This window comes from Pleurodeles waltl, chromosome 1_2 (assembly GCF_031143425.1).
Source record: "Pleurodeles waltl isolate 20211129_DDA chromosome 1_2, aPleWal1.hap1.20221129, whole genome shotgun sequence".
NCBI classification, from domain to species: domain Eukaryota; kingdom Metazoa; phylum Chordata; class Amphibia; order Caudata; family Salamandridae; genus Pleurodeles; species Pleurodeles waltl.
The window spans coordinates 91,501,453-91,527,197 of NC_090437.1; the positions used below are offsets into that span (position 1 = coordinate 91,501,453).

The 25,745-nt window shown below is 45.3% G+C and overlaps 1 protein-coding gene across 2 annotated transcripts in view; it reads right to left on the bottom strand.

The window, feature by feature from the left end:
• Window positions 1–25,745, bottom strand: part of RNF170 (ring finger protein 170) — a 244,126-nt gene that overhangs the window by 133,515 nt on the left and 84,866 nt on the right. The gene's annotated exons all lie outside the window — the stretch shown is intronic.

A 25,745-nucleotide genomic window follows, 5' to 3' on the forward strand; every position in this document is an offset into this window, starting at 1 on the left:
TGCTTCAAGATGTGAAGGTGTTTGTACTTGGTTTTGGGTGAAGGAATTTTTGGTGAGTGCTGCAGGAATTCTAGTGTATGAGCAAACTTTACTACATCCAGCACCCACTTGCCTGCAGTGATATTCTTTCAACCCTTGAAAAAAAGAGGAGATTCTGCATGCTACAGGGCTTGAGATGTTGCAGGGAGAAAGAGTGGTAGCCAGTGCCTTGGGACTGTCAATAGCATCAGGGGTCTTGCCTCATCAACTGTCTTCCTTCTAACTGCTTTGCAGGCAGCATGGTGTGCAGCATAGTTAGTGACTGTACATTTGTTGATGTTGCTGTTGTAGACTGGCGTTATGGCTGGGTACCCTTAAGGTTGATATGATTCATGGTATGGCTGCATTCTCTCTCTAACTCCATGAATGGATTGAGCCCTCATCTTTTGTAATGCAGCTTATGATCTGGGTATCTGTTTTTATGCTCTGGAGAGCACCATCTCTACTTTCTGAATAATGACTTTCAGTCAAATACCATGTCAAGAATTCTACTTTGGGCCTCTGGTCTAAATGAAGTGGTTCTCCGTGTTGAGAATAAATTAATGCGTAGGTTATTGATGGTACCTAAGTGTATAGCAAACATCATTAGCCACGCGGAGGTGGGCCAACGTTTTTTTTAGAGGACATGGTTTCCATTGCCCCTCTCTTGTGGATTAGATGTTGGACGAACCCAGCAGCAAGTCTTGTGCAGGAATGTATTACTGAATGTTTACAGATGGCTAAATCAAATAGGATTCCCTGGCTTTCATATTTGCAATCATCTTTTGAAAAGTTGGGCTTACGTACATGTTTGAAGAACCTCAATCCTCAACCTCAAATGCAAGGACTCTGCTGAAATCACGCCACTCATATTTTAGACATAAGATTCCATAGTTCTTTGAAACTGAAAACTTTTGATTCTTATGCCCAGATTGTTACGGCCTCACACATGGAACCTTATCTGACTTGGTTCTCATGTCCAAAAATATATTCTCTTTTAACTTTATTTAGATTGAATTTGATTCATTTTATGGTGGCCTTTCCTAATCAGTGTATTTGGCAAAAAGATCTACCACCTTGTTCTTGTGATGCTAGATCAAAGCAGAGTACTTCTAATTTTTTTCTTTTTTGTACTATTTTTGCCACCCCTAGAAATGTTTTTATTTTACCTCTTTTACGGAAATTAAGACCCATTCACTATAAGGAAGCTCTGACATATTTTCAAAAACTGTCAGAAATTCAAATTTGTTATTATGTATTAAATATTATTAGATCTTCTATTGCTATTAGGAATCAGTATTAACATTTTTATTCACGTTATTTCCCATATTTTTAGTTTAATTGTTTTATGTTGTTTGTGATGCTTTTGTGATTTGATACGGAGTGAGTATTTTATTATACTCTAGGGGCCAGATGTAGCAAAAAGCAAAATTGCGACTTGCAATTTGCGAGTCCATCCGACTCGCAAATTGCAAGTCGCAATTTGCTATGCAGTACGGTGTCTCAGACACCGACTGCGACTCGCAATGGGGTCGCAATGACCCACCTCATGAATATTCATGAGGTGGGTCGCAAATTGCGGCCCCATTGCGAGTATAGGCACTCGCTAACATGGAGGCCTGCTGACGTCAGCAGACCTCCATGTTCGCGACCTGCTTTTAAATAAAGCAGTTTTTTTATTTTTGAAGTGTAGCCCGTTTTCCTGACAGGAAAACGAGCTGCACTGCAAAAAAAACGAAACCTTTTGTTTCGGTATTTTTTCAGGGCAGGGAGTGGTCCCTTGGACCACTCCCTGCCCTGAAAAAATATTTTGGGGTCCAGTCACAAACTGGAAGGGGTCCCATGGGGACCCCTTCCAATTTGCGAGTGGGTTACCATCCACTTGAAGTGGATGGTAACTGCGATGCCATTTGCGACCGCGTACGCGGTCGCAAATGGTATTGCATCCCACAGCGACTCGCAAATAGGAAGGGAACACCCCTTCCTATTTGCGAGACGCAAATGCATATTGCGAGTCGGTAACAACTCGCAATATGCATTTCTGCATGCCAAACCCACGTTTGCGACTCGCAAACGGCGAATTTCGCCGTTTGCGACTCGCAAACGGCTTGCTACATCTGGCCCTAAGTTATTTAAAATTTTGGTATTACATTTTGTCGTTTTATGATATTAGTAAATGTCTTGATAAGAATTATTGTAAGTTTGTACATCTCTAAGTGGCATCAAAATCATACTTAGTAAATCTCCTTTTATTTGTGAATGGGGAATTTGGATTAGATGAATTTAAGTTGTCTTGCTCTTAAGAAATGTGATTTTGTCTGTACTTTTATGGCGATTGCCGAATAAAGATCCTTGACTGATTGACTGACTGTTTGGGGCATCATTCCAGTGCTGGCATTGCAATGTCTGACAGACTATTTTAACTTCTCAAAAGTACACTGAACCTTCACACATACAGTTCTTTATCACAAAGATGCGTTCTAGGGAGTAAGAAATCATTTTTTGTTTTGTTTTCCACTGCAGTAGTGTTTTTAATGTGTTAGTGAGGACTCAATGCGAGCCATACATATTGGCTTTGCCAATGCTTGTTTGTTTGCCTCTACACGTGACATACAGATTCTTGCCTTGCAGCAAGAAATTTAAATTTTTTATGGTATGCGCTCCAGTCAACAAACTTTACCCCTCTACATAGAGTGTCTGATTTTTATGTAAATAGCTGGTGCTGGGTAAATGAGCTTATGAGGTCACAGGCCATACCACAACCAGTATGATGCAGACGCAGGCCACAGAGTTGAAGAATAGCGCAAAGCTGACCCTGCACTATTGAGCAAGCTTCAGACTTCTGCAGCGGTGTATGCATAGAAAAATTGTATGCCACTTTGTGCATGGATGCTGCAAGAGTGGCTACCCTCAAGTGGAGAACGCCTGGCCCCGTCATGGTGCTTATCTCAGAATATCATAATGGGTTTAATTTTTGCATACTTCTGAATACATAAATAAAAAGCACCAAAAAGCATACATTCACCAAAGCGCTTCACAATTCAGACAGAAAGCACAACAGAGGTTAGAAGAAACAAAAGAAAAAAATAGCATTTTATATATTCAGCCTCTTAGATGGAGGGGACCCTGCCCAAAAAGAGGTACTGGTACTGCCACAAGATGAAAGATCAACAGGGCAGTGTCAAAACCAACGTGTAAAGCAGAGTGCCAGCTCTTATAAAGATTCCTAGAATGTAGAGCAAAATGAAGTCTGACCACGGAGTCCTGGAATAACATACCACACCCAAAAGGATATTTACTCCAAAAGATAGCCAAAGACCAAGTTGCCCCACAAAAATATAGGAATATGCATTAAATCTTTGTCCTTATGCAGAATGTATCTCGGGGAATATGGAAAGTGCTCCCACTCATGGCCATGAGCTGGCTTCTTATTCAACACATCTTCAAGACAGTTTCTCTAAAACTGAAGATATAACTAAAGGAAGCCATACAAGAGTAAGGACTAGTTGTATGTGTTCAAACCAACAGCTGGTCCACTCTATTCAGTACAACCATGAATTGTTGATCAAAGGCAGGAAGACACACCTTTTCCAGACGTTGAGGTTTAATGGAGGGTTGTTTCAGAGAAAACTAGGAAACGTATCCTGGCTCAAGACAGAGGCCACAGACTCGCCTCTCTTCCTCTTAGGGAAGGAGCACCTAGTTAAAATATGGCTAAAGATATTTGTCAACAAAACCTCCATCAATCCCCAGAAAAAAAGTAATCTCAAAATAATGGCAGGGCATTACTTACTTCTTTCATTCCCTGGTTTCCAGGAGTTTGAAGCTACTAGATTGAAGTCCTGGCATCTAAGGAAGAATTAAGGTTGATAATAGCACCTAGTAAATGTGATGCTGGGGTGACTTAGGGATATTGTTAATTCTCTTTCCACTGACAAATGAAGGGCAAGCTTTGCTAACAGAGAAGACAGCCTCTAGAGTATATCAGCAGCAGCTCTTCAAGGGAAGGAATGTGGCAGAAAATCCTATCAACAGATTGTTCTATTTCGAATCTTAGCTTCGTGCTCTTGTACCTAACGTATCAACAGGTAGGGTGGTCCCATGGATCGAGTAGGTGGGCTGGTGGCAACATTGCTGATCGTGGCATACAGAGATGATCTGGGTTCTAATCATAGTTTCAACACGTGATGGGACAATTGTGTGATACTAAGCAAATCACAGTCTCAAAAAAACATAACCAGTGTTGTGTACTGTTATGATGTACTGTCAAGCAACTATCCAATTTTGATAACTGATCAACATTATCACCGATCTATGGAATTAATATGCTGCTAATTACTTAATTGGTTGACATGCTACTATGTACAGCACGTCTGGTAGAAATGTGTAATCTATAAAGAAAAACACATCTTTGCAGCCTATGAGTACACATCTCTTTCTGTGTTTTTGCCCCAGAGTCTGTCTCTGGGGGAATGGAGAGGGAATTAGCACAATGGTTTCAACACCTATTGTAGTTATTCCACCTGATGCTACTGCTTCTATGGTGCCATGAAAATAGTTAGCTTCTTATGTGCCCACATGCTTCTGATCTTCCCTTGCATCAGAATGCAGTACTTCGAGTTCCATACAAACTGTGTAACCCCCCAAAAAAGTGCTCCTCCCTAGCGAATAAGTTACTTACCCTCAGTAATGCCTTATCTGGTAGAGACTATATTTAGCTGCACATTACTTACCTTATAATTATCCAAGGCATCAGACTGGATCTGAAAGATTTTTCATGAGCAGTACCCCTATGCGTTGATAGGTGGCGTGGTTCAGCTGTACATGTATAGTCGCAGTCGACCACACCAAAAGTGACATTCACTGCACCTATATAGGTGCCACCCAGACGTGCTGATATCAGTTTCTTTTCACAACTTTCCACACAAAGCGCGGAGACAGCAAAACACCAACCACTGGAATGGATAACTATGCCCTGAAAGGGAATAGCCGTGCCCTAGAAATCAGTTTGCAGAGCGGGAAAGATGGGCGGGTCAATAAGGAAACTGCAGCTAGATACAGTCTCTACCAGATAAGGCGTTATTGAAGGTAAGTAACTTGTTAATCTGATAGAGACCTCTAGCTACAGATTTCTTACCTTAGAATATGTACCCAAGCAATACTGTAGGAAACTGGGTACTAGTTGCAGTACCCCCGCCAACATTTTGCCTGTTATTGGATGAAACTTAGACTGAAGTGCACTGGGTTCCTGCTAACCAGGACCCCAGTGCCAGTGTTCTTTCCCCAAAACAAGACACCTGGCCATTTGATCCCCAAGTGACCAGTCCCTTTTGCACCTCTGTAGGTCCCTTGTAAATGGTACCACTGGTACCAGGGGCATGGATACTGAAGATGGTCCTTAAGAGCTTCAGCAGAACTTTTGCCACTATAAGGGACCCAGCACCGACCTTATACAGACTGCCATTGCAGGCTGCGGGACAAGGTGCTCCCAAAAAGTGAAAACACGACATGGCACACACTCTATGTGCCATGTCCCCTAAAACACTGCCTGTAATATTTGTAAGTCATCCCTATAGCAGGCCTTACAGCCCTAAGGCAGAGTGCATTATATTACATGTATAGGCATATCTGCAAGGGCAGATATCCCCCTGCTAGGTCATTGTTGATTCTTAGACACAGTAAGGCCCATATTTATACTTTTTGACGCAAATCAGCGCTAGCGCAGATTCGCGTCAAAAAGTTTAGCGCTGGCTAATGCCATTCCAACGCGCCAGCCGGGCGCCTTATTTATGGAATGACGTTAGCCGGCGCTGCGGCCTGGTTTGCGTCAAAATAAATTACTCTAACCGGGCAGCGGAGGCGTAGGGAAGAATGGGGGTTGTGCGTCAAAAAATGGTGCAAGTCAGGTTAGAGTCAAAAATACTGACTCGAACCTGACTAGCGTCATTTTTTGATGCGCAACCCCCATGCAAATGACTCCTGTCTGTACCGTGGGCATGGCCATTGGGCACAATGGCATGTAGGGGGGCCCACAGTAGGGCCCCCATGCCACTTTAAAAAATAAAAATGAAATACTTACCTCTACTTACCGTACATGGGTCCCCCCCATCCATGGGTGTCCTCCAGGGGTGGGCGAGGGTGACAGGGGGTGTGCCTGGGGGCAGGGAAGGGCACCTGTGGACTGCTTCCATGGTCAGAGACCATGGAAATGAGCCCACAGGTCCCTTAACGCCTGCCCTGACTCAGGCGTTAAATAATTACTCTAAACTGGTTTAGAGTCATTATTTAAGGCTCTCCCGAGCGTCATTTTTGCACGGGAGTATAAATAAGGCGCAAAGTCCTTAGAGTAATTTTTTGTCCTGGAACGCCTACCTTGCATCTCATTAACGCAAGGTAGTTTTCCACGGTAAAAAAATTACTCAGACTCCATAAATTTGGCGCTAGACGGGTTTAGTGCCAAAGTATAAATATGGAGTCAGGTTTGCACCGGATTTGCGTAAAAAAAATGACGCAAATCCGGCGCAAACAGAGTATAAATATGCCCCTAAGTGTGCAGTGAAGCCATTTTAAATACATGTACTGGACACTGGTCAATTCGAGTTTCCCAGCTACAGGGGGGCTTCACTGAAACCAGGAATGTTTGGTATCAAACATCTCATATTAATAAATACTCACTGATTCCAGTGATGGTTTCTTAATACATACACCCATAGGGCATCTTAGAGATGCTACCTGAAAACTTACCAACTGCTGGCAAGCTCACTGACCAGTTCTGGCCAGTCTGCCACCAATAGAAGAGAATCTGACCCCCAAGGGTAAGAGCCTTCGCTCTCTGGAGGTCAGAAACAAAAGCTTGTTTGGGCTGGGGTGTGGAACACCCCTTCCTATAGGGTGATCTGCATTCTAAGGTAGGGAGCTTCAAAGAAGCATGCAGACCTGGCCTTCCTCAGAGGAAGATGCCAACCCCCCTGCCTCAGGGCCCATCTGGCACCTGGAGAGGTGGGAAAATTAGCTATGCAGGGAGTGTCAAATTTCCAGACTGGGAACACCCCTAGGGTGACCAGCCGGAAGTGGACACAACTTACGAAATTCTGGCATCTTGTGTGTGGCGGAATTTAAGAACTTTCGACAGGGTAATGCCCACTCCCCACAGGAAGTGGTCATCTAGAGGTTGTAGTGGCCCCAAGGACAAGTGGGCCATTGGCTACAACCCTTCACTCCCCTTAATTCCACCTAAATTTAGTATTTAGGGGACCCCCTGATACCTGGACCTCAGATCTTCGCTGGACCAAAAAGAAGGAGTGGACAAGAAGCCAGCTAAACCTGAGAACCGAGAAGCATGACTGATTTGGCGCCAACCCTGCCATCCTGCCTGCTGCACTCGACCCTCGAGGAACAAACAACCTGTCCTGCAGCTGCAGCCATCAAGAAACTGGGGGAGCTGCCAGTGCTTCGCAGATCACCAGGAAGAACTCTATTGGAGTAGACGAGCTGCTCTCCTGCATCCGCAGGAACCCAAGGAAGAGATGTGAGGACCAGGACTGCCAAAACCTGACGCAGGACATCAAGACTGCACCCGAGCCGCCTAACCTGCGCTGAATTGGGCCAATGGCGTTAGCATGGTACCCAGGCCCTCCAGAGATGAAACCCACCTTGAATGCGCTCACCGTGGACTTCACGAAGGAGTCTGTAGTCTGTTTCGGCAGACTCCCCTGCATACACGAGTAACCAGGAGACAAAGACCCAGCACCTCAAGACACCTCTGCACCCGTCCACTCTGGACCAAAGAGAAAAGGACCAAGGGTGTCCCCACATTTCCCAGCCTAGTGAGACCTGAGCCCACTTGTTGGTTTGGCTGACCTGGACCCCAGTCAACGTCTAAAGATTGTATCTGTGGGCCCCCCCTCCTACCATGAGGAACTCCGGCACCAGACCTGACGCCAGAAGACACCACTGCACCTGTGCCCCACAGCTCCAGGAGGAGTGGACCGACGGTGTTCCCACGTGCCTGAGGACCGCAAGAGTCAAGCCCCGCTGTGGCCCCCCCTGGACTGGCCTTCCAGTCCCCACTTGCAGCAACTTTTCAACCGGACCATTTCCCATTAAAGTGAATTGCAGACCTGATGTCGTTACACACCTCTGCACCCGGGACACCCCAGAGCCTCCTGAGGTGACCTGTTAGTGTGACCTTGCCCCATACTCACCTTAAGTCCTGGAGAACAATCCCATAAGTCGCTCTGAAGTGCCTGAATGCAGTACATGCTTTCCCCCATAGAATAACATTACTGCGCCGAAAATGTTTACTAGGTGTCAACTTTTAAAAACTGTAAAAATTCCTGTCTCAAAAAGTACTCACCTGTTCCCGGTGATCTTTGTATCTAAATTTATATAAGAGTATGTGTTATTTTTATAAACTGGTGTCTGACTTCTTTATTGAGTGTGTGTCTCACTGTATGAGCGTGTGCCTTACATACTTAGCACTACCCTCTGATATATCTAACTGCTCAACCACACTACCCAAAACAAGAGCATTTGGGATGCCACTCTTGCCTCTTTGATACCTCTGGGGGATTGCTTGGACCCTGCATAGTGTACCTCGAGTTGGTCAACTACATAAAGAGACAGCTTCCTACAAATACCATCCCCGGCGGTGGGTCTGCAGACCAATTTCAGACTAGGAAGTCCTGCAGGACAGAACGGGCAAAATGCCCGTCACAACGGACCTGACTGTCCAGACAGTAAAGTCTGAATAAAGGTGTGCAGGGAGGCCCACGTAGCCTGGCAGATATCCAGGGCTGGAAATCCGCGTGCTAATGTAGCGGTCGGAGCCTTGGCTCTAGTGGAGCGAGCGCCCAACCCCTCGGGGTTGCTTCTTGGCAAATGTGTGCCAGATTTTAATGTAGAGCATGACCCATCTGGAGTTGGTCCTTTTCTGCACAGCACAACCCTTTTAGGCTCCAACATACCACATGAAGAGTTGATCGTCCACCCGGAACTCTTGTGTGCAGTCAAGTTAGAATGACAAAGATCGTTTGGGGTCCAGACGATGGAGACGTTCCTCATCCCTAGATGGAAAGGTGGAGCATAAAAAGTATGTAAGGTTATGGACTGACCAACATGAAAAGGCATGACCACCTTCAGACGAAAGGGGGCCCATGTGTGAAGCAAAGGAGGCCCAAGTGCGAAGCAGCACTTTGTCAGGATGGGCAGATAAATAGGGTGGCTAAGATGATAAGGCTGGCAGCTCACTAACTCGTCAGGCAGATGTTATAGCCACGAGGAAAGCCATTTTGATGGTAAGCAATCACGGGACAATTATGAAATGGCTCAAAAGGAGCGCACATTAAAAATCTAAGAACCAGATTTAAGTCCATCTGAGGCATGATGAAAGGAGAAGGGGAAAAAAGATGAACCAAACCTTTCGATTGATCAGCCAATCTTAGGAACACAACAGGAAGATAACCCTAGAAAGTGCCCAGAGCAAGGTCCTGCCAAGTCAGAGAGAGAATCAAGAGAAAAACCTGAAAAAGGGGTGGCCGTGCGAGGACAGACATTTCTCTTAAGAGTACCAAGCCACAAATTTCTTCCAATGGCAGGCATATACCACCTTAATGCAGGAACGCCTGGCTGCAAAGATGTCATTGCAGACTTCGGAAGGAAATTCAAAGGCTGTCAACTGCAGCCGCTCAATCTCCACGCAAGAAGGCGGACACTGAACAGGTTTGAGTGGAAAATCCTCCCCTGCTGCTGCAACAGAAGATCCTCCCAAAGGGGCAGTCTGATTGGAGGACTGAAGGCCAGGCTCAGTAGCTTGGGATATCAGACTCTCCGTGCCCAGTCCGGAACCACTAGAATAACTTGTGCCTGGTCTTCTTGGTCTTTTTGAGAACTTTTGGCAGAAGTGGTATGGGCAGAAAGGCATACAGGAGGCCTGAGCGCCACTCAACATGAAAAGCATCTCCAAGCGAGGGCTGCCTTGAAAACTCCAACATGCAAAAGTGCTGTCATTGCACATTCTCGGCAAACATAGACTGAGTGCCTTTAGACAAAGGGTCCACAACCTCATCCCGCCCTGTTTGTTGCAGTACTGCATGGCAGTGGTGTTGCCCATTAACGCCTGAATAAGCCTTCCCTTGATGAAGGGTAGAAAGGCTTTTAATGCCAGTCGGATTGCTCTGAATTCTCACAAGTTGATGTGGAGTCCAGATTCCGCCAGAGACCAGAGTCCTCTGATCTACACCTTTCTCAGATGGCCACCCCATCCCAGGAGTGATGCATCTGTCACTACTTTGAGATCTTCCTGGTGAAGTGAAAGTGATCTGCCAATGACCCAATCATGGTTCGTTAGCCACCACTGCAGATCTTTTGCAGTTCCCTTTGACAAAGGACTTATTGTGGGTCCTAAGGTTGAAAACGCTGTCAGAACACTTATTTCTTTCAGATCCCTATTGTTCTCACAGACTTTTCCCGATTCTGATCCTTCAGTTAGGACAGCACTGAAAAACTATCCCATGAGAGAGGTTTCTCCAATATGGAAGGAAGAAGTTGCAGCAGCAGGTGCTAATCCAGCTATTCCTGCGCATTTTCAGCGCATATGGATACATGTCCCCTGGAAAAGGTCTGAAGTTTAGCACTTAAACAGTCACTACCAGATCCACGCAAAAATCCTGCTGGTTACTATAAAGAGTTGTCGCATGTACTATGAATCTAGCAGATATTGACATGTTGATGGGAAATGTAGTTCCACAGACAATATGGGCTAAAATTCGTAGAGAGGATCACGCTCAAGAATTAGGCGGCGATTGGAACGCTATTATTGCCGCAGATAGAGGTCAAGTAGGTGGTGCAAAGCCCGATGCTTTGATCTCAGAACTCCCTGGTAGGATTATTACATTAATGAAAACAATGATGCCTGCTTTGAGAGTTAATTGGGATAAGCTAGCAGCATGTAAACAAAAGAAAGATGAAAGTGTTTCCGATTTCTTTACCCGATTCGAGGAGACATTCATTGATCACAGTGGTCAAGATATGGCTACAGAAGGGGGACAGCGATTATTTGTGGATAAGTTCGTATATAACTTGCTTCCTGAACTATCACACAAGCTAAAAGACTCCGAGAGTTCATGGGCAGTTTCTTCTTCCGCCCAGATATTGGCTACTGCACAATATTATGAAAATAGAGACAAAGAAGAAAGGGAAAAACAAGAGAAAAAGACGAAAGAATTAAAAACTAAAGTTCTCTTGCAACAGGCTTATCCTCCTCGTTATGTTCAGCCTCAGTTTCAACAGCCTCCGCAGTTTCAGAGGTTGTATCAAAAGCCTGAACCATTCATTCCAAGACCTTTGCTAGGTCTCAATCAATGTGCTTATTGTAGGGAGGAAGGTCATTTTAAGAACAGTTGTCCGGCATTGTTGCAGCGTAATGGAGCAACATCTGCTTCACGAGGTCGTGGTGGTCCTCAGTCAGCAAATAGAGGTAGAGGTCGAGGTGTGTTAACCCAAGGGCAGCGTTCTTTTGTTCCTCCAAATTCCGGAAATTACTTTGACCAGCAAAATGTTAGGTCTACACAGTATTACAGTGAGGATCAGTATATTGAAGGAGGGAATGAAAGTCTTCATTTTGAATAGGACAGCCATGGACAAAGTAAGGGGGTTACGTCAATTCCAGTTGATCAGAATGGACCTTATGTTAATGTCACTACAATGGGTGTTTCAGAGCCATTTCTTTTAGATACTGGTGCCATGAGAAGCTCTATCATTCATTCTAAACTCCCTGGCGCACCTTTGTCTGGCTTAACGAATGTATCTGTAGGATTTTCTGGCGCCCCTGTTCGCAATCCAGTTTCTTGCCCTTTGCCTGTTTCAATAGGCCCTTATGATTTAGAAGCTCCGCTTCTTCTGACGAATGGTTGTGGTGAAAATCTGTTGGGTTTAGATCTATTAAAAAGAATGCATGCTACGATATATTGTTCACCTTCTGGTGTATACCTCACTCTAGGACAGAAAATGACTAGTCCAATGTACTTATCAAAAGATCAATTCCCACCTGAATTGCTTTCTCTTCCCGAAACGCTTTGGGCTACGGGTCCGAATGACGTTGGTTGTCTTGAGATCCCACCTTATGTTGTTACTCTTAAACCCAACGCTGAAATGCCACGTATTCCGCAATACAGAATCTCTACTGAAGGTGAGAAAGCACTTCTGGAAATTGTCCATGATTTGATTCAGAAGGGTGTGGTTGAGGAAACGAGAGGAAATACATGTAACAGTCCTGTTCTTCCGGTTCTTAAACGCACTGATCCTTCTCAGCCTCCTGTTTATCGTTTTGTAATTGATCTTCGGGAGGTAAACAAGATTGTCGTACCGCAGTTTCCAGTAGTCCCAGATATCACTGCTCTGTTGACGATGATACCTTCTACAGCGACTTGGTTTTCAGTTATTGATTTAAAGAATGCTTTCTTTAGTATTCCCATCGCCGAAGAGAGTAGAGATATTTTTGGTTTTTCCCTCGGAGGCCGAAGCTTCCGGTTTAAACGCGCACCTCAAGGTTATTGTGAAAGTCCCTCTGTTTACAGTCAAGCTCTAAAATGTCATCTTGATGCCTTTTCCTTACCGTCCGGTGCCGCTCTCATTCAGTACATGGATGACTTATTAGTTGCCGCTGATTCAGAGGAGATTTGCAAAAACGTGACCGTTGCACTGTTGCGTCATTTGTTTGATCTGAATCACAACGTTTCTCCTTCTAAATTACAATATGTCTGTCGCGAGGTGACTTATTTGGGTCATCTCTTGTCAAAGGAGGGACGACGATTGACCCCCGAACGAATTCAGGCAATTGCACAAATGTCAGTGCCATCCACACAAAGAGAGGTACGTGCCTTTTTGGGCATTACTTCTTATTGTAGACAGTGGATTCCGAGTTTCTCTTTATTGGCTAAACCGCTGTTGGCGCTAACTTTAAAAGATACGCCTCAGCCTCTTCCGTGGACTGACGAGTGTCAGAAGAGTTTTACTGATTTGCGTATTGCTTTGTGTTCTGCTCCTGTATTGGGTACTCCTGATTACAGTAAGCCCTCTACGCTCTATGTCCACGAAAGAGAGGGTTGTGCATTGTCAGTCTTAACGCAGCGTTTTGGAGATCAACAGCGACCATGCGCATATTTCTCAGCTACGTTAGATCCAGTAGCTAAAGCATTGCCTAGTTGTCTTAAGGCGACAGCGGCAGCAGCAATTTCTATTCGACAGTCTGCTGGAGTAGTGCTAGATAATACTCTCATTGTTATGGTGCCACATGCAGTGGATATTTTACTAAATAGGACAAAAACGCAGCATCTTACGAGTGCTCGGTTGTCCGGATATGAGCTGACGCTTTTGGCTAGTCACATACACATCAAACGATGTAATACCCTGAATCCAGCTACTTTGTTGCCTCTTCCAGAAGAGAGAGATGTCTCTGAACAGCATGATTGTTTTCTCCGTACTAAAGAAGAGACTAAGGGTAGAATTGACCTAAAAGACACGCCATTAGTGAATCCAGATGGAACACTATGGGTAGATGGTTCTTGTTTCAAGCTCCCGAATGGAGATACAGTTTCAGCCTACGCTATTACTACTTTGCATACGATTGTGGAGACAGCACGCATTAGACATAATTCAGCTCAGGCAGCTGAATTGATAGCCTTAACTAGAGCGTGTGTGTTATCCGAAGGAAAAAGAGTAAACGTGTACACTGATAGCCAATACGCTTTTGGTGTAGCGTTTAACTTTGGGCGTTTATGGAAGGAAAGAGGATTCTTTACTTCCCATGGTACTAAGATACAACATGGTCCATTAGTGACTGAACTTCTTGAGTCACTTACAATGCCTACTCAGATAGCGATCGTGAAGTGTAGTGCACACAAAAAGATTGTGGACGATGTTGGTCGAGGAAATGCATTTGCAGATGAGGTAGCGAAAAAGACAGCCAGAGACAACACAAGTCGAATGTATGTTGCAGGTCCCGCAAACTGCGTAAGAGAAAAGGGAATGTGTGAAGATACAGTATAGAGTGTGAAATCAATTCAAGGAGAGGCTACGGAGAATGAGTTGAGAAAGTGGAAGGAAAGTACAGGAATGTTAGATGAGATGGGATGTTGGGTTGAATTATCAGAACATCAACGTTGGCTGTTACCAGATGCTTATGTACTACCTGTAGTTACTATGGCACATGGTCCAGCTCACCTAAGTGCAAAAGGAATATGTAAACTTCTGGCTCCAGTGTGGCAAAATGAGGGGATCCCAAAGTGTGCAAATAATGTAGTAAAACATTGTATTGTTTGCTTGATGTACAATCCGGGAAAGGGAACCCCAACTCCAGCAGGTCATTTTGCTCCTCCGACATATCCATTTGAGGTGTTGCAGATCGATTATATTCACATGGAACGATGCAACAACCTCAAATATGTTCTGGTGGTAGTATGTGCTTTTTCTAGATGGGTAGAAGCCTACCCTCTGAAGGACAATACTGCTTTATCAACTGCCAAAATACTTTTGAAAGAATTCTTCCCTAGGTTTGGTTTGCCGCGCATTGTCTGGAGTGACAATGGGAGCGAATTTGTGGGTCAAGTCATGCAAAAAGTTTGTGCAGGTCTTGGCATAAAACAGAAGTTCCACGCGGCGAATCACCCACAGTCGGCTGGTTTAGTAGAATGCTACAATGGAACCTTGAAGCTTAAAATTGCTAAGGTGCAAGCTAGCACAGGACTTAATTGGCCTGATGCTTTACCATTGGCTCTTCTGTCCACCAGAACAGCAGTACACTCTCGTTTGGGGCTTAGCCCTTACGAAGTGATATTTGGTCGCCCAGCTAATGTATGGGGAGTTCCTCGCCCTAAGAAATACTCAGACTTGCCATACCCGATGTTGATTGACTACTTGCATGACCTTACAACTAAATTGCGTGTTCTTCATCAACAGGTTCAGAGTGCTCTACCAGAGGCTTCCACAGACCCAGGTCATTCCATCCGACCAGGTGACTGGGTCTGCACGAAAATTTCCAACGACAGAGAAATTTGGAGCCCAGATGGAGAGAGCCACGCCTGGTTCTTTTGACCACAAGAACAGCAGTTAAAGTCGAAGGAAAGAAAAACTGGGTGCATGCCGTGCACTGCAAGAAAGTGCCTTTGCCCTTGCCTTTCGATCAGTGGGTCCGTAGAGGCATCAGTGACTCTGAAAGTGAGAAAGTTCCGCAATTTGTACCATTCAGTGATGCGCGTCTAATTGGAACACTTTCTGAGAAAGAGGACGACGACATCCTTCAAGAAGCAATACCATCGCATCGTCGCTTGAACACGACAAATCCAGGAACATTGTTTCAAAACCAGACTGCCTCTGGACAGGAACGCTATAATTTGAGACCAAGACCAAAGAACTTGTAAATTTCTCTCCTATGTAGTACTCTATCCCGGTTGCAGGGTCACGGTAGGAGTCTTAGTTACGACCTGAGTAAGTGGCAATAGGCCTGCAGGACCTCACAGTGTCATAGGACGGTAGATAATCGTGACTACAGTGATTGAGGAAGATTGCCGTGAGCATCCACTTAGAAAGATGGAGGCTACATTAGATAAAAGAGAAAGTAAAAATGTAAAGAATAATTGTAAAGAAATATATAGTCGTTGTAGTATTGCTCTATGCGTCATTATATTGTCGTGTATTCTTTTGGCATCTGTAAACTGGATCATTATTACTCTGCAGCAAAAAGTTGTCTCTTCTCCTACCTCTACATCTTCTTCTACTATCTCTCCGCACCTATTTCACACTCTTCCCCAGCATGAACTCATCAGAAGAACTGAATACTTTAACAATTCCTTCGTCCAGTTGTTACATCAACATCAGTTAGTGATCAATACAACTGACTGTTGGGTGTGTGGACTCATACCACATACGGTAGAAAAAGGAATGCCATATTTAGTTCTTCCATTCTCCTATGAAGGTTCCGCTTGGGCTTATTTTGTCATTTTCAATAATGCATATCAAAGTAAAATTAAACAACCTGTCAGTTCACATAGTGTTGGTTCAGATTTCAGTCATAGTTTATTGATAAAGGGAATGGTAGCTATGGCTAAAATCATGGAAAAAAGTGAAGCTTCCATAGATGAAAGAAAAGCATATACCAATTGGAACATAACTAATTACATTTCCAGCCTCAATGATAAGGTTAAGCAAGGAAAATCTCCTCCGATACGGGTCATACCCCAACAAGGAAATTTCTGTCTGCAAATAAATGGTAGAACTCCAAACACCGGACAAAGAGAAAGTTTATGTTCCCATACATATGTTTATTCAGCCCTGAATTCACCGCCGTTAGTACCATCTCAAGGTACATACTTCGTTTGCCACAATAGGGCTTATACATGGTTGCCAGCTGATTTCTCTGGTACTTGTTATATAGCCTTTCTTCTTCCCCCTACATACACCGCTCCTGCGAACCATCATAAAAATAGATATGGCAGAGGGATTGTGGATTCGAAAGACACAGCAGGACAAGAGGGAGGAGATTTCCTCAAAGGATTTCTTCCCTTCTGGGGTCCAATGGCCAACAGCAGAAATATAAGGCAATTGGTTCGTGTCGTAGAAACCACCATAGACATCACTGTAGGAGCTTTAAGTAACATTACAGCTGAACTACAGGCTGATCGTCTTATGACCTTGCAGAACCGTGTTGCCTTAGACTTTGTTCTTGCGGACCGTGGTGGAGTATGCAAATTGATCGGATCAAGTTGCTGTATTTTCATACCTAATGACGCTCCGACAGTATACCAAGCTATCTCTAAGTTACACATAATCTCCGAGTCGATTCATCAGGACGAAGGAGATTGGTCCTTTTCAGAGTGGTTTTGGGGATTACTGTCCAAATGGGGTTGGAAGGTATTGACATTCTTTGGAGTAATTTTAGCTTTTATATTCTCTTGTTGTCTTTGTATGCACTGCGGTCCTGCCATCTGCAACCTATGTGCTACTGCATGTATTCCCAAACCCAAGTCACAAAGAGCAGAGAATATCAAAATGATGGTACAGCAACAGCTTGATGACCTCATGGCCATAGATATCGACTCAGATTAACATGAGTTTGTGTATCTTGCCTGAGTTCTGGCAAAAGGAGGGTCTGAGGAAATTCGATTTTTAAAACGATCGTATCGACCCGCCATTTTGTGGCCCGCCGCCATTTTATGTTGCCTTCACTCAGGCAGCACAGCGAACGAAGTCCATTCTGCCTTTTCTGCTTATTCTGCAACATGGTGTTCAAAACAGCCTTCTGCCTCTATCTTTACAAGGCTGGTATTAAGGTCTGACCGAGTACACTAATCCCTGTCTGGTTCTCTAATCCTTGTTTCAACTATCTGTAGGCTCACACTATTCTCCGCCGATCTTATCTTATCGTCTGGCCTTCGCTGTCCTTTGCTAGTATTCTCTCATTTCACAACTGTCCTCCAAACGCACACAAACTTATCGCACCACATGCAACTTCGTTGTGGATCGGTTAATGAATTAGTTCAAGGGAGGGGTGACAAACACAGCTGGAGGGAAGGCAACCTTAAGTCACTTGATACTTTGTTTTCCAATTCCTTCTATTGGTGCTGTCTTGTTTTCCGACATTTCTATTGGCTCTGTTCTATCTTTACATTATTCTTACTGGCTCCTTTCTATGTGTTCTGGGAGTGTATGTAGTTAATAAATGGTTTTTATACGGTATATAAGATTGTGCGCCACAAAGTAAAGTGGCAGTCTCCTGAGAACATACCTTGTGTACTTCTTGGACAACTGTACTAGCTGCAGCTAATAAAATCTGATCTTTTACGCCTGACAGAGTGTCCCGTGTCTCTGTTAGTTGAGGCAGGTGAATCCAAGGAGATTTCAGGCGTACCCTGCGCCGCCAGGCCCATAAGGTTCTGGTTCTTCAGCGCTACCATTCCTTGACAGTTTCATGGTAGCAATTGAATCGGCAACGCGCGCGAGTCTTTAATGGTGTGCAACTCTTGATATTCACTGTACGCTACCATTTTCTTGGCAGTTTCATGGTGGCATTCGAATCGGCAACACGTGCGATTCCTTCCTTGTGTGTGATTCTTGATATTCATTGTACGCTACCATTTCCGAGGCATTTTAATGGTGGCATTCGAATCGGCAAGACGCGCAATTCTTTCCTTGAGTGCTTTTCATGTTATTCATTGTGCGCTACCATTTCTTGGCATTTTCATGGCGGTCTTCGAATCGGCAACACGCGCAATTCTTTCCCTGTGTGTGATTCTTGATATTCATTGTACGCTACCATTTCCGAGGCATTTTCATGGTGGCATTCGAATCGGCAAGATGCGCGATTCTTCCTTTGTGGTTAATTCATGATATTCATTGTGCACTACCATTTCTTAGCAGTGTCACAGGGGTGTTCGAATCGGAAAGACGCGCAATTCTTTCCTTGTGTATAAATAATGTAAATTACTGTGCGCTACCATTCTAAGACAGTTCCTTGGTAGCATTTCGAGTTGATAAGTTGCGTGATTTATTCCTTGAATCTACATTGTGTGATTTCATGGTGCACTATCCTTTATGGTGTTTAGTACACATATAAAAATCTGCTATGTGCACAATTTATTTTCCAATGTTTTTTTAGAAGAACGCAACAAGACCAGAGTTCTAGATGTAATGCTGTGTGTTCCTGATATGTATTCTTAAACTGAGATTCACATGATTGTTTAGAAATTGCTCATAGTGTTTTCATGATTCTCATGCTAAAGAAAGTACTTGAATCTGAAAGTTTTATTTAACTTTTCTTGTTTCCTCCTCAGGTATTTGGTCATCTAAAGCCGAGTCCGTTTTTAGAACTATTCTAGGGTTGTTCATGTTTTCAGAAATGACAAAGCTTAGAGTTGTAGCATGGTACTGATTTCATGAGATTAATTTTGATGTTGTGTTTTAACCTTTTGCTTCCTGCAGGTCTCCTTCCCAGCTGTTCCCTTCCTAATCCCCTTTTCCCCACTTGGATTCTCTTAGACTCTGTGACAAATCTAATCAGAGTATTGGAGCTATCTTGTGGTGGAAGTGTTGGGAACGTGCGCAGACCCCGAGCATCCGGTGACTCTGACACATCCAATCTCCTGGGTCCAGGGCAGACAGAACCTGAGTCAAGGTGAGCATCTTGAATTTCTACTTCTTCAGGACGTAGTTGAGGGGCTGCAGGTCTAGGACAGGATGAAGGCCTACGTCATTCTTTGACACCAGAAGGGAAGAGAGTAGCCCTCTGGGACTACCTGCTAAACCCACCAGTCCGATGTTACGGCCTGCCAGTGGGGCAGGTAAGACATATTCTGCCACCAACTGAGTGCCTGTGATGGTACAAGTGCAGATTAGGAGGTTTTTGAGGCTGCAGCTTGGGGCGGGGGATTCTTGTTGAGGCCACGCCCTTGGCCGTGCAGCTGCTGGGGAGCATGCGCAGCAAGGTGGTCGAGCAGGAACTGCTGTGGTTGGTATCCCCTTCCGTAGCCAGAAAAAAGGCTAAAAGAAGACTGGGGATGATGTGGACAGAAGATAAGCCCAAGGACTGAGTCGTAGCTCGAATGTTCTTAAATCTCTTGAGCGCGGAGTCTGCTTTGTCTCCGAAAAGACGGGAGCCTTTAAAGGGCATGTTCCCCAAAGAAGATGTTACATCCCCCAAAAAGCCAGTAATTCGTAGCCAGATGTGGCGCCTAAGGGCCACTGTCAACTAAATTGTTCTGCCTAGCTTGACAGTTGTGTCTACTAGTCCACATCGAATTGTGATATTTACTGCATCTCTCCCATCTGCTACCACTTGAGAGAGTATGGCCTGAGCCTCCTCCAGGACGGCATGCAGCACTTGCACAACCGTAACCCACAGAATGTGGTATTAGCAGCACAAAAGGCATGTGGTGTTCATAGACCGCAATGCCAGGCTTGCAGAAGAGAACATCTTTTTCCCAAGTGTCTCCAGCCTCTCGGATTCCCTAACCGGAGGGGCGGTAGGGAACCAGGTGCAGCTCCTCTATACTAGCAGTGGAGCGTCGCCCCCCTGCTCAGCCCCAGCGAATGAAAATTATAATGATAATAAAACAATTTTATTATCATTTTATTTTTCATTTCCAACTGAGCCATGTGAGTCTAGGGCGGGGTGGTGTTGGACCAGGGCAGAGAGGAGGAGTGGTGAGCACTCTAAAGTCTTAGGACAGCCAAACCGACATGCACACTTCTATTTCTCCAACCCAGCTGTGTTACATAGCCAGGTAGAGAAATGGCACAGGCTTCCTGTGCCTGAGCAAGCGTCAGGCCAGACTGCCCAGGCTAATCCCGGCACTACTCTCATACTTGGTATAGCATAAGAGCAGCTTCTGGATTAGGAGCATGTACCCCAGTGACTGCTGGGAAGAGAGGAGTGCTGGAGGCGGCCAGCAGCTGGATCGGGAGCGGCAGGTAAGGTTTTTGTTTTCATCATTATTATTATTCCTGCACTTTAGATTGGCGGCAGCTGCCACTGTAGGGAACTCGCCAGGGTTGACATGGGAGGTGGAAGCCTCAACCACCAAACTCTAAGGGCTGGGGTGTTGCATGGGAAAACTTGGGTCCCCAGGGGTGGGGTGGATGAGATGGGCGATTGTCTTGTTCACAGGAGCCCCTGTATTAGGTTTGGAATGGGTACACCAAAGGAGACCTGTGAGAGCCTCATTAAATGGGAGGAGTGGTTTAAATGGGGAGACTCCCAGCTGAAGCACCTCTGTCAAGATATTAGTCTTGACAGCCACTAAGGGCAACTGAAGGTGGATGACATCCACAACCCCCGCACCACCATCACAAAAGACGCTCCCTCCTCTTCAGCCACAGTAGGAGGAGAAAGCATGCCACTATCTGGTGAAGTATCCAAGGAACTGGCTTCACCCAGTTCCTCACACTAGCCCATGTCATGTTCATACGGGTGTACTTCTACATGGTCCAGTGACCCCTCCTATTCCTACCCGGGGCCAGGCCCATAGGAATAGGGCTCAGGATCTGATATGGGAAGCAAGGTTCCCGATGGTGCCGGATTCATACCGGAGTCGGGGATCAAAATGGAGATGGCGTGGCTGGTGGGCGCCAGGAGCATCGGCCCGGCCAGATTCGCTCCAGATTCAAAGGTGGATCCTAGAGGCCCCACTGGCCCCGGAGTCGCTGGTGTGGAACTAGCAGAGGCCCTTGCCGGCCCTGTGGGGCCCAAAGGCACTCCGAAGGGGTCCCCACCACAAATATGGCACACGTGGCATCATAAAATTCTTTAAGTTGGGTGGGTGTCGGTCTGGCTCCTGGAAACTCAGGGAAGCATGGAGTGGGCCCAGGCAGAGGCTCAACTGCTGAGCATGGCCTAGAATGCAGACGCTCCCTGTCTCGTCGGCTAACGGACATGGAGAAGTTGATGCGAGCGGATGACACAGACGATGCACATGGAGCCACCTATTAGTGCACTGGGGATGATTCTAAGGTAAGGAATCTACAGCTAGAAGTCTCGATCAGATATTTATGACACAGTAGCTATATTCATCTGTTTAGAAAGCATGTCCTCCTTTCGCCAGGTGATATTTGGACAAGCCTAGAGGTGCTGCCTTAGTAATAACCTGTGGTGTACCACTTCTCAACAGACAATACAACTCCAAAAGAAAGGCTTGCTGACTTATATCATGTGTCCTGACCACTCGTCTAACTGGGTAAGGAGTACCGATCCCTTGTACCACACGTCCCATACTACTCCAAGCATTTTAATACACTAACCAAATAAACAAAAACTTCTCTTCCCAAGAACTACCTCTAGCCTTTAAAATTGTGCATCTTGAACTGCATGCTTCAAGTTTGTATATTATTATTTGTAAGACTCTTTTATTTGGTGTTCGCCACTGTGTAGTTATATGTTGGGTCGCAGTTTCCATAGGAAGAGTGTTTTTGTTTCCGCTAACAACTTTGGTGATGGGGGGGGGGGCAAAGCAAGCTGGCTGTCTAGACGTATCTTGAGACAGCTCCCACCATGGAGAACATCATCCTTTCAGTATCCTAAATTATCCAAGATATTTCAATTCCACAAACGAGAGCGCACACAAACAGGTACCCTGGAGCCCCCGCAGGGCCCCCAAACTTGAGCCCCAGCACAACACCGATATAGCAACCACTAAAGGTCTGGCTGAGGAGCGGCCCTGCGTGAGGCAGAGCACCCGAGAGCCGGTGTGACCCGGGAGCAGAGTGACCCATGGCCGGCAGTAGACTGCAGCAGGGTAACAGCTGTTACCCTGATATTATAGCCCTCCGGGTGCAAAGTCATGCAGGAAAACCAGAGGAAAACCACTGCATTGGAGAACACACCTAAGGTAGCGGCCCCCAGTAGAGTCGAGCCGCTGACAGTGCCTGGAGTCCAACACAAGAGAATAGAGCCCCCCCCCCCACCTTTCCCACAGCCCCCCACCATCAACCCGGGACTCGAATCAATATTCTCCAGCTGACAACCGGGACACCGGAGAGGAGATGCATGCGACACGGAGCGATGATACCCAAGGACTGAGTGCAGCACTGAATAGAAGCCGCTGAGAACCTGAAGCGATTATAACTCCTACCCATAAGGTTGTAGCATGCTGGCGACACAACCTGGTCGGAGTTTCTGTTGTGCCCGGGGGCGATGTATGCCTGAGGACATGGACGGCTAACGGTGCTTGGGTGGTGACAATGGGTCCCGAGAATCCTGACTGAGTCAACAATGGACCATCTGGGGAACACAACTTGAAATGACAGTTCCTATGGGAGCTCTCTCTATGGACTAGGAATAGAACCTGAGCGCTAGAGCGACTACACTATGCTTGCAAGAGGTGTAAAATGCTGAATCCCCTGAGAGGAGTCTGATTCGATGAATAAGAATAGCGGCAGACTTTTATGGCTGCCTGGCGGGCTTGTGTCATATGTATTCTGTTGGAGGTTGGATTGCCTGGCCCTGCCTGGTACCATGGAAAGGAGCTGAATGTACATGCCAACTGACAACTGGGGCAGTGAGACTGTCGCAGAGTGTCAACAGACGACAGTGAGACAATCCATGTGAAACACGCGGATACCTATGGTGCCTGAGGTGATGTAGTAACCCTCATGCACAATTGCACCTGTTTGGCCAGAAGAGATGGGCATCTGTGGTTAAGCTGGACATGCGGTCTCCCCTCCTAAGCGACCAGAGTGGTAAACAGGACGTGCCCTGGGCAACGTTGACTGGAATCCGAGGAAGTGACGCTCTGTGCTGACACAGATAGTGGTGGTGTTTGGCCAGCACGTGGAGACTCAATCGGGTGCTTACGGACAAAACACCCACCCTGCTGTGCTGTCTTCTTTGGGCCTCACGATGGTGAAAGACAAGGCACAGATGGGAGTGAAAACTAACAAAATTGCACAATATATCAATCCTGAGCCTGGCTCTCAGGAGTTGGGACCAGGAAGCCCAGCAGGCCAGGAGCATGGGAATCCCACCCAGAGCACCAAAAAGAGCCTGGAGGCTATACAGGGCTTCAGAGTAGATTTGAAGGCTTAGATGGAAACGATGGCCTTGAATATAAATCATCTAAGACTAGATCTCCGCAGGGTTGTTGAGAGAGTCACAAGTACTGAGGAGGAGGTCACTACCCTCCAAAACAATGTTAAAGAACTCCAGGCAACAGTAGCGGGCCTAAAATGCAGCACAACGCAAATAGAAGGATAACTGGAGGATGCAGAGGGTGCTCCAGATAGAACAACCTGCACTTCCTTGGGTTCCTCGAGCAAGGGAAGGGCCCCTCCACAGAACTCGTTCTCGAACAGTGGATTGCTACTGCTCTCAAACCCAAATGTCTCTATAAAGTTTTCACCACAGAACGCGCACATAGGACTTAGGTGCCCACTCCCTGCCCCAGTGCCCAGCCTAGGGCACTTATAGCTTCATTTTTCAATTATATAGACATGGACTCTACTCTTCAATGCAGATGCACCCATAGACCCCCCACGATACAGAGATAAAATCATACACTTTTTTCCCAACTACACGAAGAGAGTTTAGTATCTCCAGAATAACTTCCTGTCAGTCAAATGACAGATGTGACAGAACAATACCCAGAGCTACTTCAGTGATTTTTTAAAAAAATTTAAATGTAGGTATTCATTTTCAGGTATTTTCCCCCAATGACTGCTCTACCATCCGGTCAGTCAGTCACCCAGTTTCTGGCTGATCTCCCTCAGGGGGCTCCAGAAATGCTTGTGTCATTGCCCCCCAGGCAAGCAGGGCATCCACCACCTCATATATGCCTCATTTGCCCCAGCCCATTCGAGAGGGTCTCTTTCCCAGGCCTCCCTCGACAGGATACCCAGGAATGTCTTTAACATTTTATATTGCAATATATACCCTGTAATACAGTTTGAAATGCCAATAAAGAAATATATATTAAAAAAAAGACATTAGACGGAGCTTCACAAAACTTTCCACAGCAAAAGTTTAACCACCTTAGCTCTCTCCTGGATCGAACAAGCGGGGGCCAACAGAAAGGGGCACCCTAAACTGTCTTTTCCCCATTTTAATTCCCACAGGAATTTTGGAAAGCAATACAGAAAAAAACAGCTGAATAGAGTACACCAAATTTGACAGAAAGTTAGATCTTTACTCAGAAAGTGAATTTTTTTGTCATTTGGTGTAAATCAGTGAATTGCTACGGATGAAGCATAAGCTAAAATCCTATTACCTTTTTTCACTTTAAGCTTTGTTTTTTAATTTTTTAGTGAAAAAAACCCTGCACCTCCGAACCGCTAAATTGAAATTGTATTATTCCAATAGCAACCAGAAATTTATTTTGGATGGGGACCTTTTTTATGCAAGGTGAGGTGGGGGAGGGGAAAACACGGAATGGAGTAATATTGCAAAGTACACAATTACTTGATCTAGCAGAGTACTTTTGAATTTTATGTCAAGCGTGGAATCAAGTCCTCCTCAAAAGGACTGTGACAAGGAAGAGTAGGATTCGAAGTAATAAGGGTTACCAGGAATTGATCAGGAGAGTCAGTGCACGGATACAGAATATGAAAAAAATAAAAAACAAAGACCGATCTTGAGAAAGAATGACGTCAAATATCCGAGGCAAATGCGAAGGCACCCTAATCTGTGGATGTCCATAGTGGGTGACACTTTGAACCACAACCTGGTACCATCAGCATGATTATTCTAGAGAAGTCCCATCAGTAAGCAGATATCCAGCACATAATTGTTAATGTGGACGACAGAAAAGCCACTTAAAGCACTAACTCGATAAGGGGTGGGTCGCCAGGAGAAATCCTTTCCAGATAACAGAATCTGATCGGGAAGTGTGGACTCAAAAAAAAACAAGACACATTCGCCACCACGTATGTGGACTGCATGCCAATCACATGAAGGGCGGCGGGCACATTACTGCATACAGAACGAAACCCAGACAGTCTCCGAGACATTAAAATATTGAAACAGCTGAGCTGCGACAATGATTTAAAACAGATATAGGTCTGGCGTCCCTGCATGTGGCACTGTTACATTTTATTAATACCTTGAGGAATATAGACGCTTATGTATATGTATGGACTAGGGAACTGATAAACGGAAATAAATCAAATGTTATTTACTCTATTTGATTTCCACAACAGAAATATCACACGTCTACATCTGGGTAAATATTGTACTACCATGATGTTTCGGT